General features: G+C 30.3%; 1 protein-coding gene across 1 annotated transcript in view; it reads right to left on the bottom strand.

Moving 5' to 3' along the window:
- LOC147064107 (semaphorin-2A-like) overlaps positions 1-14,913 on the bottom strand; it is a 654,225-nt gene that overhangs the window by 328,857 nt on the left and 310,455 nt on the right. The window lies entirely within an intron of this gene.

The following is a 14,913-nucleotide window of genomic DNA, read 5'->3' as shown; positions in this document are numbered from 1 at the left end:
TTGAAAAAAGTAAAAAAGTTGATTTATTTCATATGTTTAATTGTCAATCTAGACTATTCATAAAATCGGTCTGTCTATCTGTCCCTTTCCGTTTATAAAACTTTTCGAAAAAAATGCACTTCAAAGTGGCCAGGTAGCTGCGATGGAGTGGTGAGGTTAGATCTGTATAGAGGAGCGCGTGTCTACATCCAAACGTTGTCAAATAACGTATATACTTGAAAAAATTATCACGTGTAAGTAAAGTAAATTAGTCAGATAGCTGCGCTGCGGTGGATTAGTAAGATAAAGTGTTGGTAGAGGCGTACATAGCTAAATTCAACCGTTGTCTGCCTCATTGATTTGTAAAAAAATCAAATTAAGGAATGAGTTTTTTCTTTCATTCTCTATTTATCTGCACTTATTTTACGCACATAATTCACAGGCTACTGCTAGTTGCAAAAACAATATTATTAAATATTGATAAAAAATAACCTTCTTTCACGTGACATTTTAGAACTGCTTCATAGAGTAGTATAGAATAACTAAATACAATAAAGTACTAACACTGTGTTATTATAATATTAATATATTTGAAGAAATCTCTTCTAATTGTTTTTCCGTTGGACGAGCTTTTAGGCTTCCTAAAATCTGTTAAAAAACTTCTTAGTGAGGCGGCCAAGATCCCACATCGAATTGTAAATCCAATTAAAAAAAACAATAATTAATAAGTAAAATGAAACAATATTGAATAATCATAACTACTACCTTGCGAACTGTTTGAGAACGTAAAACAAATTATTATTCCAATTATTTATGGTTTTGCCATCACGATATTAACCTACAATATATTTGAGTCATTAAAATAACAGGGTATTTAATATTGAAGGGCTTCAAAATACGGTATATGATTAAGGTGTATCGAATATGCAGCTGCGACTTGGCTGCACTCTGTCGGCAGGTGTCTGAACGAATTGATATTGCACTAACGAGAGCTTTTATTGTGATATAAAATTGAAAACCGTCTAACGAAATTGACTATAACGCCTTCGTGTACAAAACGCCGTCTGATGTCTGGCATAAAAGCAACTTGCCAAACGGTGATAGAACGCTAAACGATGGAAAAGACGGGTTTATAATCTCAAGGTAAGAGTGATTAGCACCTTCAAACGTAGGTAATTAATTGATATAGAAACGAGAATAAATCTAACTTAATTTACTTGTGAAAATTGAGTGGGATTAAATTAGAGAAAGCAAATAGAATATTATTTACTTCATTATTCTATATTTATAAGCAGTTACAAAAATCACTCTATCAATTTATAATCAATCTATTTATTAAATAAATACAATTAAAATATTATAATTTCAAATAAACAAAAAGACTCTGTGTGGCAAATACACGCGACAGAATTGAAACATCTTATTTTGCTTTGTGTCACACTGTCGTCCATTTTTAAAAGTATTCTTATTGTTAGGCGGTGAATTTGTCTGATTTATATCGTAATATTCTTTCGATCGTTGTGCGAGCGATTTAACCATTATTGCGTAGGCGACACTCAATAGTCAATACAAAACTTTATTTCTCGTGGCGAAATGTAGTTTTACTGGTGTATCTCAAAATTTACAAAGTTTATACTTATCATTACGTTAAAAAACTGCAGATAATACTTGAAGATCACAATTTTCAAACAAAAACTAATATGACATGCCTTCTAGTATAATATGTAGTTGTTATTGTCATATGTTATGTACTTAGTGAACAGAGAATGTTTTCAAATTGTATTTACTTACCTACTGTCTATATCTTTTTTAGTATAAATATCTTTTAAATTGTATTATTTTGTAATTGACGATGTCGTATTGATGTGGCCGAAACCGGTCATGATTATTATTAAAATAATTAGAATAAGTACTATACATTTTGTTTTATTTTGATTAAATAAGTAATAATTATTTTGAGCTACAAAAGGGATGAAATTTCTATCCGTTACCATTGTTAGTAAGTTGAATAGGGAGTCATAATACATAAGAGGTACATAATTGAATAAAATTATATGTATTGTACATGTATAATAACAACATTAATTAATCAATAATGTCATTAAAAGTCCAAAGACTTGATGATGAATTAGACGTCGGAATAAAATCGGAAACAATGCATTTTTTATAAATATAAACGATTGTTTTGATTTGAATTGCATGAAAATAGGTCCATTAAAATATTTTCGCTAAATAGTTCAAGGGCATACATTTTTAATTGCCTTCGGACTAGTTTATTTTTCCGTTTATTGTTCTATTAAATATGAATTATATCGGCTTAATTGAAGACAAAGGTTCAGAGGCAGACCTAAAACCGCAGTAATTAAAAAGCCGTTAACAGAAAATTGAAGAGAATGATATTCGAAATGGTGGAAATTTTTGCGAAAGAAAGGGATTTTGAGTTTGTAAAGCGGCAACAACTCGAAAAGAACTTTTCATATAATGACCAGCAAGGTCGATTTTTGCCGTGCTTAGACATAAAGGTATGTGAACACTGAATAGATACTAAATTTAGTTTACATAATTATTTTACTAAATACTTTTTTTTTGCAGAAAATTTGTATTACAATGAGATTTTCATATTTCAGTTTTTTTTTTTAATTATTAATAACCGTGTCCTTGCTTTTTCGTACAAGGTGGTTGTTAGTAATTTTTAACAATCACAAACACCTAGGCTTTGAGAAAAACACATAAATATTGTGTCCTCATCGGGAGTCGAACCCAGAACTCTCGGGCGGAAGACCAGCGCCTTACCCACTGCACCACGAAAGCCGCCCTATTTCAGTTTATTAATTACAGACATAAATTAGTAAACTCGTACTATTGACTTAGTTGTCAACCCATCTCAAAAGAAGTTTTATGTATCAATAGTTAATAACAATGTCACCATAATATATTTCCTACTTTTATAACATTTTGGTAATTTGTAAATTTTTTTTATCATTAAGGTAGATCTATGCGAAGTTTTAGACTTCGCATAGATCTAGTAGGCTTATTTTTCTATATATTTATTTTTTCTATTTTTCTTTATATTTCTATAAATTAACAAAAATACATATTATTCATAATAAGTTGATAGATAACATTATATGTTAGCTTTAACTATGTGAAACATTAATTTATACTTGTAGGCCACATTCTCTCAGAAACATTTCGATACTCAGAACGATTTGTTATTTGGCTGAGGTATAAACATCTTAAGTTGTTAATTATCTCTGATGTATTGCACCTTACAGCTACCTACCAATAATTTATGAGAGTTTTTGCTATTCATATACAATTCAGATATTATGGTAAAAATCAACCGTTTCAATCGTTTATTTATTTTTAAAAGCATACATAAGTGAAACGGAAAATAATTTTCAACAGTAGGTGGGACGAAATTTTTCACTCGTCACCAATCGGAGACGGATAGTCGAGGTGTGAGCATGTCAATTTGTTTTGTGATCGTGTCGGAGGAATATATTATTAAATCGTGTAAAGATGACTAAAAAACGTTACATATGTACTTGAGAAAGAAAACATGTCAATGAATATACTATTATTATTACTAATATAACAATATTATAACATTAAATGAACGCATGTTGAATTTTTATGACAAATTATACTTCGTTCGGCTCGCGTCATTTGCACAATCCTCGCATCGCCTAGTCACGATCTTTTTAGACCATGCCTCACCTGAAGTATAGGCTTAACGAGATTGATCGAAGCCATCAATTTTTATAAATATTGTACTATACTAATAAAGAACAGATTTATTCAAAACATATAAAGATATATAATATTATGTGTTGTTATAGATTAAAAAATAGTAAATTGTATGTTATATCGGTAATAGTGAATTGTAAGAAAATCATGCGTTCAATTTTGAGCTAGTTAATAACATTGTTTAATCCGTATTCATCCTTTTGCATTTAGGAGAATATACGTGTCAGCAAGTTCGTGTGAATATAAGATACGACAATTCATATTCATCTTATACATGCAGCCACTTTTTTAAATTTCCGTTCCCTTCAAGGTATTGACAAAAGTCCTAGGAAGAATTCCCAAGTCTGAGAATGTAATTGATTCATATTCCAATTTAATCTATTTTGGTCAAACCTTGGTGAGAAAAGACCTCCCTTGCCGTAAAAGCCGTATGTTTTTGAAAGGTGAAACATTTTTTCTCGTAGATACCAAATCGCAATGGCTGACCGGTTAAACTGAAAATTGGATTAACTCAAAAAGCTCTCGACTACCTATTATATTATTTTTTATGCATTGACATTGAAATTTAGCCATTATTCGCGTGTTAAAAATATCCTACCCATGGCCCCCATATCCTGAAGCGGGCCCCCAGGCTAGGATCTTTGAAGGGCCCCCTACCTATTGCTAAAGATAAATGCAGTGTGATGCTCTACAGTAGCGTTTTCCAAATGGTGTACGCGGTAAAATTAATGTGTACCTACATTTAGTGTTTTTTGTATATTTGAATTCATGTATTTGAATTATGGAGTTGTCGAGTATCTATGCACAATCAAATATTGTATCGTACAACCACATAATTTTAAATAATACTAATATTAAAGATAAAAAGCGACTTTTTTTACTATTCGAGAGAATTTTTGGTGTGTTTAAATCACTTATCTGGTCGATTCGCCACGCTGGGCTCTTCCGGGGATCGGGCCCCTAGGCTAGAGCCCTGTCAGCCCCCCCCTTTGTGGGGGCCATGATCCTACTCCCTCACAAAAGTCACAGAAGGCATCTTCAATATCTTGTCGATCAGTTGTAGTTTTATCTACATTGATGACCTCTTGCAAAAATTATGATTATGCGATGAATGTCTATTGAGTGTGGAAAATACTAATAGTTATGTTACATACAGGGATTATTTTTGTAGATTATTTATAACTATTAAATTATTATTATAATAAGCTAATAATGTGAAATGGTTAAGATAAGTTGTTAAGAATTAAATTTAATGATAATATTTCAGACTGCAACCGATTATAATGCGAGCTTTCACTAAACGACAACAAAAATAAGTTAAATAATATAAAGCTCGTGAACAAAACACGATAGCGATGAAATTATTTTAGCATTAATTCAGGAAAGCGTTCAGGGTTTCATATAATTTCGCTTAATCCCCTCAAAACACCGGAACGTGGAATAAAAACAACCCAATTTGCATAAATACTGTCAATTTTAATTATGCAATAAAAACATACGTGTTTGTAGTTATCTAAATTAAATAAAACGCTTACTATTTTTAAACGTGACAAATAATAAAAATTTCGCAATCTTTCTTTTAAATGGGGTACTGTATATCAAATAAATACCATTATCATCATCATCAGCTGAAGTCCATCCACTGTTGGATGAAACTCTCCCTTAGCTACCTCCACTAGTTCTTTGCTGCCAGATATATCCACCAAACATATTCTGTTTAAAATGTTTAAATCATTGTGTGTACTCACTAATCCCGATTAAGTATAATAAACAGTGGCACAGCATATAGTTAACCCTCGTTTATATAACAAATGAATACAAAATAATTACAAGATAAAAAGAACTTTTTATATACTTACAACGTTTTTAAATTTTCTGTTGAAAAATTTAAACTTAACTAGCTAGCTTAAAAGATCAAAAAAATTTGTAACGTCATTTTGATTTCCATAGTAACGCACGGATATATTAATAATTTAATTGCTAGGACCATCCGCTTAACAGCCAATAATGGTGTCGAAATAACTTTTCATACATAACAGAATTAACTGAAAATGAATTCAATTCTACTTAAGGGGGGACATGCTCGTCGAAGGTCAAAATTGAGTTTTTATTATATTTTCAAACCATGATCCTGGACACTCCTTAAACGTTGTAGATAATCTATTTATATAATTTTGAAGCCTTATTATCCTTTATAATTATTTTAAACATTTGATGACTGCATAAAGTATTTTTGTTACATAAAATAGTATTCTTTTAAACCTCTCGCTCTAATGTTTTAGAATATAATCATATTTCGGTACATAACTGTGCAGTGGTGTTAAGATTTTTTATATTTATTAATTTTTAGACGCATTTATAAAACCATTAGTATAATTTATTACGAGATAATTTTTGTAAAATATTCACGATAAAAAAATATATTGATAATCTCTGTGATCCCAAATTTGACAAGAATTAGGCATTTTATTATTCAAAAAATCGGCAAGATTAACACATTTGAAGATGATTCTAAAGATACTCATTATAAGCTATGTCTTTGACCATTCAAGTGTGATAAAGATCTTATGAATAATGATTGCTTTATAATAATTATTGACCTAAGAATAAGGTAGTGTTTTTTTGAAATACGCCATTTCTTTTGTCATTCCCCAGCGGTTAAGCTACAACATACGGCCGTAGCCATAAATTGACAAACTATAATTGAAATAGGGAGTAAAATGATATTGACGCGCGTGTTTGAACATGTACCGTTTAAAAAAAAATTAAAAAAAATTCGGTTAGGTACATGTTCAAACACGCGCGTTAACATAATTTTACTCCCTACTTTAATTATAGTTTGTCAATTTATGGCTACGGCCGTATGTTGTAGCTTAACCACTGGGGAATGATAAAAGAAATGGCGTATTTCAAAAAAACACTACCTTATTCTTAGGTCAATAATTATTATAAAGCAATCATTATTCATAAGATCTTTATCACACTTGAATGGTCAAAGACATAGCTTATAATAAGTATCTTTAGAATCATCTTCAAATGTGTTAATCTTGCCGATTTTTTGAATAATAAAATGCCTAATTCTTGTCAAATTTGGGATCACAGAGATTATCAATATGTTTTTTTATCGTGAATATTTTACAAAAATTATCTCGTAATAAATTATACTAATGGTTTTATAAATGCATCTAAAAATTAATAAATGTAAAAAATCTTAACACCACTGCACAGTTATGTACCGAAATATGACTATATTCTAAAACATTAGAGCGAGAGGTTTAAAAGAATACTATTTTATGTAACAAAAATACTTTATGCAGTCATCAAATGTTTAAAATAACTATAAAGGATAATAAGGCTTCAAAATTATATAAATAGATTATCTACAACGTTTAAGGAGTGTCCAGGATCATGGTTTGAAAATACAACAAAAACTCAATTTTGACCTTCGACGAGCATGTCCCCCCTTAACGATGGCTAAAAGTATTAAAAAAAATGCATTGGCTTCGTGTTCTGGTATATTCTAAAAGTTTCAAATGTCTAGCTAGTCGGGAAGTTAAAGTTAAAAATTGATTGTAAGATTTGTACCGAACAAAGAACCACCGGACAAATAAGAGTACGAACTAAGAAAAACGTTGTAAAATAACGTAAAAACCTTAATAATAAGTATAGAAGCAAGTATAGAGACTAGTGTTGGAAATTTGAAATGCTTAGAACTACCGTAAAGTACATTAGAAACAATGGAACTTTGTAAACTGTTGGGAACTTATTAAAATTAGGTAATGACAAATGTCACTAAATATATTAAATAAATAATGTTAGTCTTTTTATATGTACTTTTTAGAAACTATTATATTTTAAAACAAGAATATCATAATATTGGTTTCGGTATGTGGGTGATAATTATTATGTTTGTTGAATGGTTAAGATAGACAATTAACCGAATTCTACAATCGTTTAAATTTATCAGAAGACAGTATTAGATTTACATTATAAAAGAGGGGGGGGGGGGGAGTAATAAATCGACACCTCCTACGTATACTATTGTAACTAACAAAATGACGTTTTTCACTTTTTTTCATTTTTCGTATCCATAGTATGTATTACATATGATACCATTTACAGAATTTCAAAATTCGTATTATAAGTGCGATTTTCAAGCATTGCATATTATTGTATCTCAAATTTCTTGAATTTTTTCCGACGTAAAGTATGGTAATGTATTTAGCAACACTATACGCGGGAAACGCGCGGAGATCTTGCCGCGCGGGTGTATTGTTACTGCTAATTACGATACTTCACTTCGGACGGGAGGTGACACACCGCTATCACTGTGAACTTTCGGTTATATTGTATTTTTTGTATAGTTTGGTAAATATTAAATACCATAATGAAGAGATCTAGACAATGCCAATAAATATTGCGCAATATGCCCGCCCCTACACGACTTTAGTGTCAAGAATACAAAAATTGATAGAAAATCTATGCGTGCACAAAAATGTGTGATTAGGCCAGATGGGACAATTAATAGTACAGCGTATAATATTACAGAAACGGATAAAAATAGTAAAATAACAATTGACGAAATAAATTCTACCCAGGGAAACTGTGACTTTAGGATTCAAAGTAAGTTAATATTTTTAATCTTTTTCTCGTACGACAACAAAAAGTATCGTAAGTTATACTTACCATTGTCTACGTCGTTTTTTTGCTTGTAACTACTATTGTATGTAATATTTACCATATTTTACGTCGGAAAAAACTGAAAAAAAATATTGTATCTATCACTTATGGTAATTTACATCGTGCTTATTTTAGTAAAATAAATTGTATGTAGTACTTACCATATTCTACGGCGACATACAATTTTAGTTACAATATTATACGCATGATAACTTTTATAAATTCATGTTTATTTAGTTGTTTTGCTTTTTACAGAGTCACAACTGCTTCCAGGTGCTGATTAAAATATGATAATAGAACTTTTAGGCATTATTTGTGACTATGATGAGACTAGACGTGCCAGCGTTGCTGATACAAACAGACTACATTTTCTCGAAAATATTAACAGTAAAAGTAATTGGATATGTTATAAAATATAGAGCTATTTTTGTGAAAAATCACCTCAAGAGGTACTGTTACCATAAACTATGAGATTTATAATGCTTTATAATCGTGTTGTTTCAAAAAAACCTCAATTTTAATGGTTAAGGTTTCGGGTGATCGAAATAAAAGTGGTAATATTTTGCTAAATTAGCGATAAATGAAAAGCAACGCAGAGTTTTTACTGAAACTCAGTTGTGGCGAAGTTTTACCATTAAATATCATGTGACGAAATATAGAAATGAAAATAACATGGAGCTGGTTAAAGTCTGCAAAAAAAGTTTCTAGCTATATTCTCTATTTGTGACCAATTCGTATTCACTGCTTTGGGCAAGGTGGATAATGAAACTGGCGTTTTAACACCTGATCAACGAAGTCGACACAACAATTACAATGTTGTATTAACTGATGATATGAATACCAGTGTTTCCGACCATGTTAAGTCCATCCAACCGGTCGAATCAGATTATGTTCGACAGCGATCAAGCAAACTTTACTTAGATGGCGACCTGGATTTTACCCCTTTGTTTAAACTATAAATAATTAATGGTATGAACCCATAACATACACACATAAAGCTCAAACAGAAAGGCAGTCTCAATTATTCATAAACAATGAAAATTTTAAATTGTGTTGTGTCACTATGTCCCTAAAAAGGACTAGTGTGACCAATGTCATATTTTCAAAAACTTACAAGTACGAGTAGCATCCACGGAGTAACTCCCAGTTTATGGCAAGAACCTTGCTCATCAGTTAAAATTATTTGATAAACATGATGTTCAATCATCACACGGCAAAATTTTATCTGCGAATTTTGACTTCCAAAAAGTTTTGACTACCCTTAACGGAAATTTGAGTATATTTTATTATAAACGTAAATTATCAGTTTTCAATTTCACAGTTTTTCAATTTACATATAAGGTGGCTACATAATACATATGGCAGGAGGCTGAAGGCAAACGTGCAAATGAGGACTCGAGTTGTCATCGATGTCTCGATAGGCCAGAACAGAAATCGCATTGTTTATGACTTTAACATGACTTTATGTAGTCCATAAATACAATGTTAATATAAAGCACAAATTTTTGGAAAGGAAACATACGGAAAATGAAGAGGACTACGTTCAAGCCCTGATTGAAAGATGTTCCAAAAACAAACAAATATTTGCACCTCCAGAAGGGTACTGTCTAGTTGGGTGAGAAAAACAAGAGGGAAAACCAGAGGATGTGGTAGAGATCAATCACGTAGATATGTTTGATTTCAGAGCTCTATTAAAATATCATAGATGGACTAATACAAATTAATATAAATCACAATGATCCGTTTAAGATTAATTACAAGTGCGACTTGTCCAGCACTGTCTTCTCGACCATCGTGAAAAGTAACACCTAGCACACGCAACAGCACAGCAAACTTCATTTTCGGTAAAGGTTCTTTATTCACAAATATTGCCAATTCCAAAAGCTAAGACAGATGATTTACTGGATATGTGCAATAGTGGAATCATTCCTGAGCGTTATCTTGAGTTTTTCAGTAATTTTATACCTGTTAATACCTACCACTGAAATTCCACCAGCAGTTTCTGAGGAAGATTGATTTTATTATTTGTGAATACGAACATCTATAGCAAATTGTGTTTTTGTAGGATGAAAACAAAATCAGCTTAATAATCAATATGTCAGTGTAAAAAATTTCTTTGTGGTTGTATGTTTAAATTTTGCATGCTTCTTTTTTCGCATCATATAATTGAAAATTAGTTCCAAACTAAAAATATAGTTGCAAAATGATTTTCTTTCCAATTTCACGTATATTCTAACCTGAAGCCTTTCACCTTACCAGCCTTACACCCTTCCACCTAATCACCCATTGTTATTCCCATGTCTGATTTTACTTTGATATTTGATAAATTATTGTACCAATTATTCGTAAGAACGTTGGTTTGAAGTGATTGTAATTTTTCTTTTAAATTTATTTCAATATTTACATATTTCCTTGATATGGATTTTTGATTGAAATTGTTTCTTCTCTATTTTTTTCTGTATGTTTAAGTTTTATCACGTCATGAAAGTCTTAAATTTATTTTATGTTTTACAAAATAATAATAAAAGCAATTTTATATAGAGAATATTTTTTCCAACGTACCTGATGACCCATACCATAACTTTTAATTATTGTTATTACCGAATTATGATTTTAAATACGCAAAAAATCCTAAGTGAAGAATTGTATCTAGCATATACAATATATTTCACCAACACCATGGCGACGTAAATTATAATAAGTATCACATACAACTAAATGCATGTAAGAGGTTCCGCCGTAAACTATTGTATGTGCTTTATACAATATTTCGAACAAATTCTTTTCCGCAGTGTAGTGTTGTAACTGCATTTTCTGATAAACCACAAAAAATATTAGATATCCTTTAATGCAAAACAAATCTATTTATGATTGACAATAAACATCCCAAATTTGGTGCAAAACATTCAAAAGGTCGACTTACACCAAGCTTTTGTGTCTTTAAACCGCTCTCCTGTAAAGTTGCGATTTTGAAGTTACAATACTCTACGTAGGAGGTGTCGAAATCTTGATATAAATATTTTTTTTTCGACCATGTCCGATCCTAATAGGATCATAGATACGTTATAGTCCAACGCTTACGCCGCGCGGCCACCGTGGGTGTCATATGGATTTTTATGTATATTATAAAAGCATGATCTTAATATTTACAGCAGACCGACATACTCTGATCGTAGTTCTTCAAATATTTTATTGCCAATAATTATAGGCTAATCTTTTTGGAATCGGACATGGTCAAAAAAAATGTTATCTGATAGGTAGGTAGGTACTGATTGTGGTCCATTAGGCCAATAATTAATTATAACATTACATAACGTCTAATTTTGGTGATAAAATATGTACATGTTTGTAACAACCAAAATAATAATACATAAGTTTTATAGAATACAATATATATTATTCGACGCAATTTTCTCGTATATATATAATGCTGTGAACGTTTTAGATTTAGTAATAATTATTGCTGTTCATGTCATTCAACAAAATAATTGAAAAATTATTATATTATATGCCAATCAATTCATTATTTATTGAATTATACAGTCAATATTAATATATAACGTAACATTTTGTCACTAATATATTAGATATTACATCTTTAAATTAAGCTATCAACATTCTACTCTTCTGTAACATTAATATCCGAGGCTTTGGTTTTATCTTTCATTTCAATATAATAATTGAATAAACCTTGGATTCTGATTCCGACCGAGTAAGTAAAGTTGGTTAAAGTGACTTTTTTTTAATATGCAAGACTCGCCGGCGACCGCGGAGAAGAGAAAATGTGAAAACTAAAATGGAAAAACGTCCGGAAATTGGATTATATTGATTTCATTATTGACTCTTGTGAAACGTAACCATAGCCGAGGCATATTTTGCTGGTGACCTTATTATTACTAGCACTTACGGAATAACCTATCGGTTTGAATTTATTAGATGTTGAACAAACAAATAGAAAAATCAAGTATTTCAATTAACCTACAACTCATATTCGTACATTCAAACAAAAATTCATACAAAAAGTTTATAAAACCATTTTGACACTTTTTAAAAATAAAATAGAAGGTAAGTACTAATTTATTTACACTGTGTTAGCATTTACCAGTTAGAATTACAATATGAAAAGTTTCACTGTCAAATTCTAAAAAAATGGATGAAAGTATTATAGTTAATTGTAGTATTGAAAAGGAACTGCGTCAGTTTAATGCTTGTTATATCAATATGTTTTTATTTCTATTTTATTATTAAAGTACGTTTAAAATAGGTACTTACCACCAACCATAGATATGGTTTTCAACAAAATTATTGTTGCTTCTAATATGGACAATCCCTAATCGATACTATTGCTTCCAAAGAAACTAAGTAACTCTATCATGTTACTATTATTTTAATATTATTTTACAAATAGTTATATAATACTGCAATATGCAGTAGGATATTATTACTATATTAGAGAAATGCATAGATGTTCATGGTGATATGGACGGAAAATTAAATAAATGCATTAAATATTATATTGAATTGGAATTAAAAAAAAACTATTTACTGTTATAAATAATAATATTTTCGACTATTTTATAATATATTTCTTGTAAAAGTTTTTTGTTTTAACTAATTCGACACATAATAATCTCTTTAATTTTTCTGATGAGTTTAAGACAATAATAATTATAAGATAAAAAGAACTTTCTATATACAATGGTTTTAAATTTTCTGTTGAATCATATAAACTTGACTTGACTAGCTTAAACGATCAAAAAAATCTGTACTTCATAGAAATAATACTGAAATGTCATTTTGAAATTTCATACTGTTTTCCATAGTAAAGCAAGTATATATTAATAATTTAGTTGCTAGGACCCCAGACCCCTAGCAATCAATAATAGTGGATTGGATTACGGATTTTTTTTCCGAAATAACTTTTCATACAAAACAGAATTAACTGAAAATGAATTTAATTCTTCTTAAAGATGACTGAAAGTTAAAGTTAAAAGAATGCATTGGCATCGTGTTCTGATATATTCTAAAAGTTTCAAATGTCTAGCTAGTCAGGAAGTTATTTAAAAATCGATTGAAAGATTTGTACTGCATAAACAACCACCAGACAAATAAGAATACGACCTAATAAAAACGTTGTACAAAATAATAATATTAAATGACCAAGGCTTTGCCAATTTAAAAATCAATAATCTATAAAATTTTATTTTCCGCATATTGAAGTATTAGTTATCAGTAAGTAATCTTGTGAACTATCTAGTACGCTACAGCAATTAAATATTCAAATACGATATATTATAGCCAGCCAAGGAAAGCTTCACGAAGCAAAATATAATTTCTAGCGCGTAAAAAGCTGCGTTTAATATCAGGCTCTAGGTTGATTTCCGTTTTCCGGCATAGGGGCGTTGCAAGATTAAATTTATTTTCTCAACTTTCGTGATGTTTAAGCGTTTCGAGAGTTACAATTACCTACGCAGGGAAGATAAGACGTACGGATACGAACGGATGGACGGGGGAGGGAAAAAAATGAAAACTCAGTCGGAAAATGTGAAGGATTGTTTGAAATTGCGCAATCATCACTTAGCAGTTCGCCAAGTTAAAAAGTGAAACGATGACTGGTACTTATTAATAATTATAGTCAGTCATGCATTTTTGATAATATTTGAGAGAAAAATGTTGTTTAAAATTAATATTTCATTCCCAAATAGACTCCTAGATGGAGCATATGAATTACAAGTAATCACATTATAATACTTTATTTTGAACAGTGATGAGTAATTATAATTTTATTATATTTACCAGACGCGATCGGTGACTTTTACTTGCAGGAATACTGTTGATATGTTGGCATACCTATACCTCAAATTTGCTTGTAACTAACTGAAACTGGCAGGCAGTGTAAGAAGGCGTATATTATGCGATGTTATAGCCCTGTAGGTACGAAATATTTCAAAAAAAATTACGTAATAATAAAAACATAGAATCTTTACTCCTAAAGATGGCTAAAATTTACCATATTATTATTGCATAATAAATATTATATGCACACTATTATTACAAAGTACTATACCGATTTATTCTGGGGATGCAGTGCATTTAAAGTATCTATAGACTGCAGGACACTGCTATTTATCTATATTTTGGTATATCCTCTTTTTATTTTGACAATATTGAGGACATACCAATACGTTCAAGCTTTGTAATTCGTACATCTGATAATTAGTAGGTACATACTGAAAATATTGAAATAACAGCAGAGTGGTTTTTTAATAATATTTTTTTTTTTGAAAATGGTATAAAACATAATAATATATCAGTTAGTTACAGTGATTCTCAACTGGAACTTTACGAGCTGAGCTACGGGATTTGGTGTAAGTTATTTAGAATTTTGAAAGTTTAGCTCGGTTAGATATAGCGCCATAGAGGAATTTTTCATTTTTGTACCAGTAAGGGACGACATTTTTTTTTATTTATGATATGTGCAATACATATCATAAATAAAAAATA

The sequence above is a fragment of the Rhyacophila brunnea genome, unplaced genomic scaffold (genome assembly GCF_057557595.1).
Source record: "Rhyacophila brunnea isolate RB1 unplaced genomic scaffold, BYU_Rbru_1.0 scaffold_8, whole genome shotgun sequence".
NCBI lineage: Eukaryota > Metazoa > Arthropoda > Insecta > Trichoptera > Rhyacophilidae > Rhyacophila > Rhyacophila brunnea.
The sequence above is the reverse complement of the archived record's forward strand: the minus strand, read 5'-3'. Positions and strand labels throughout refer to the sequence as shown.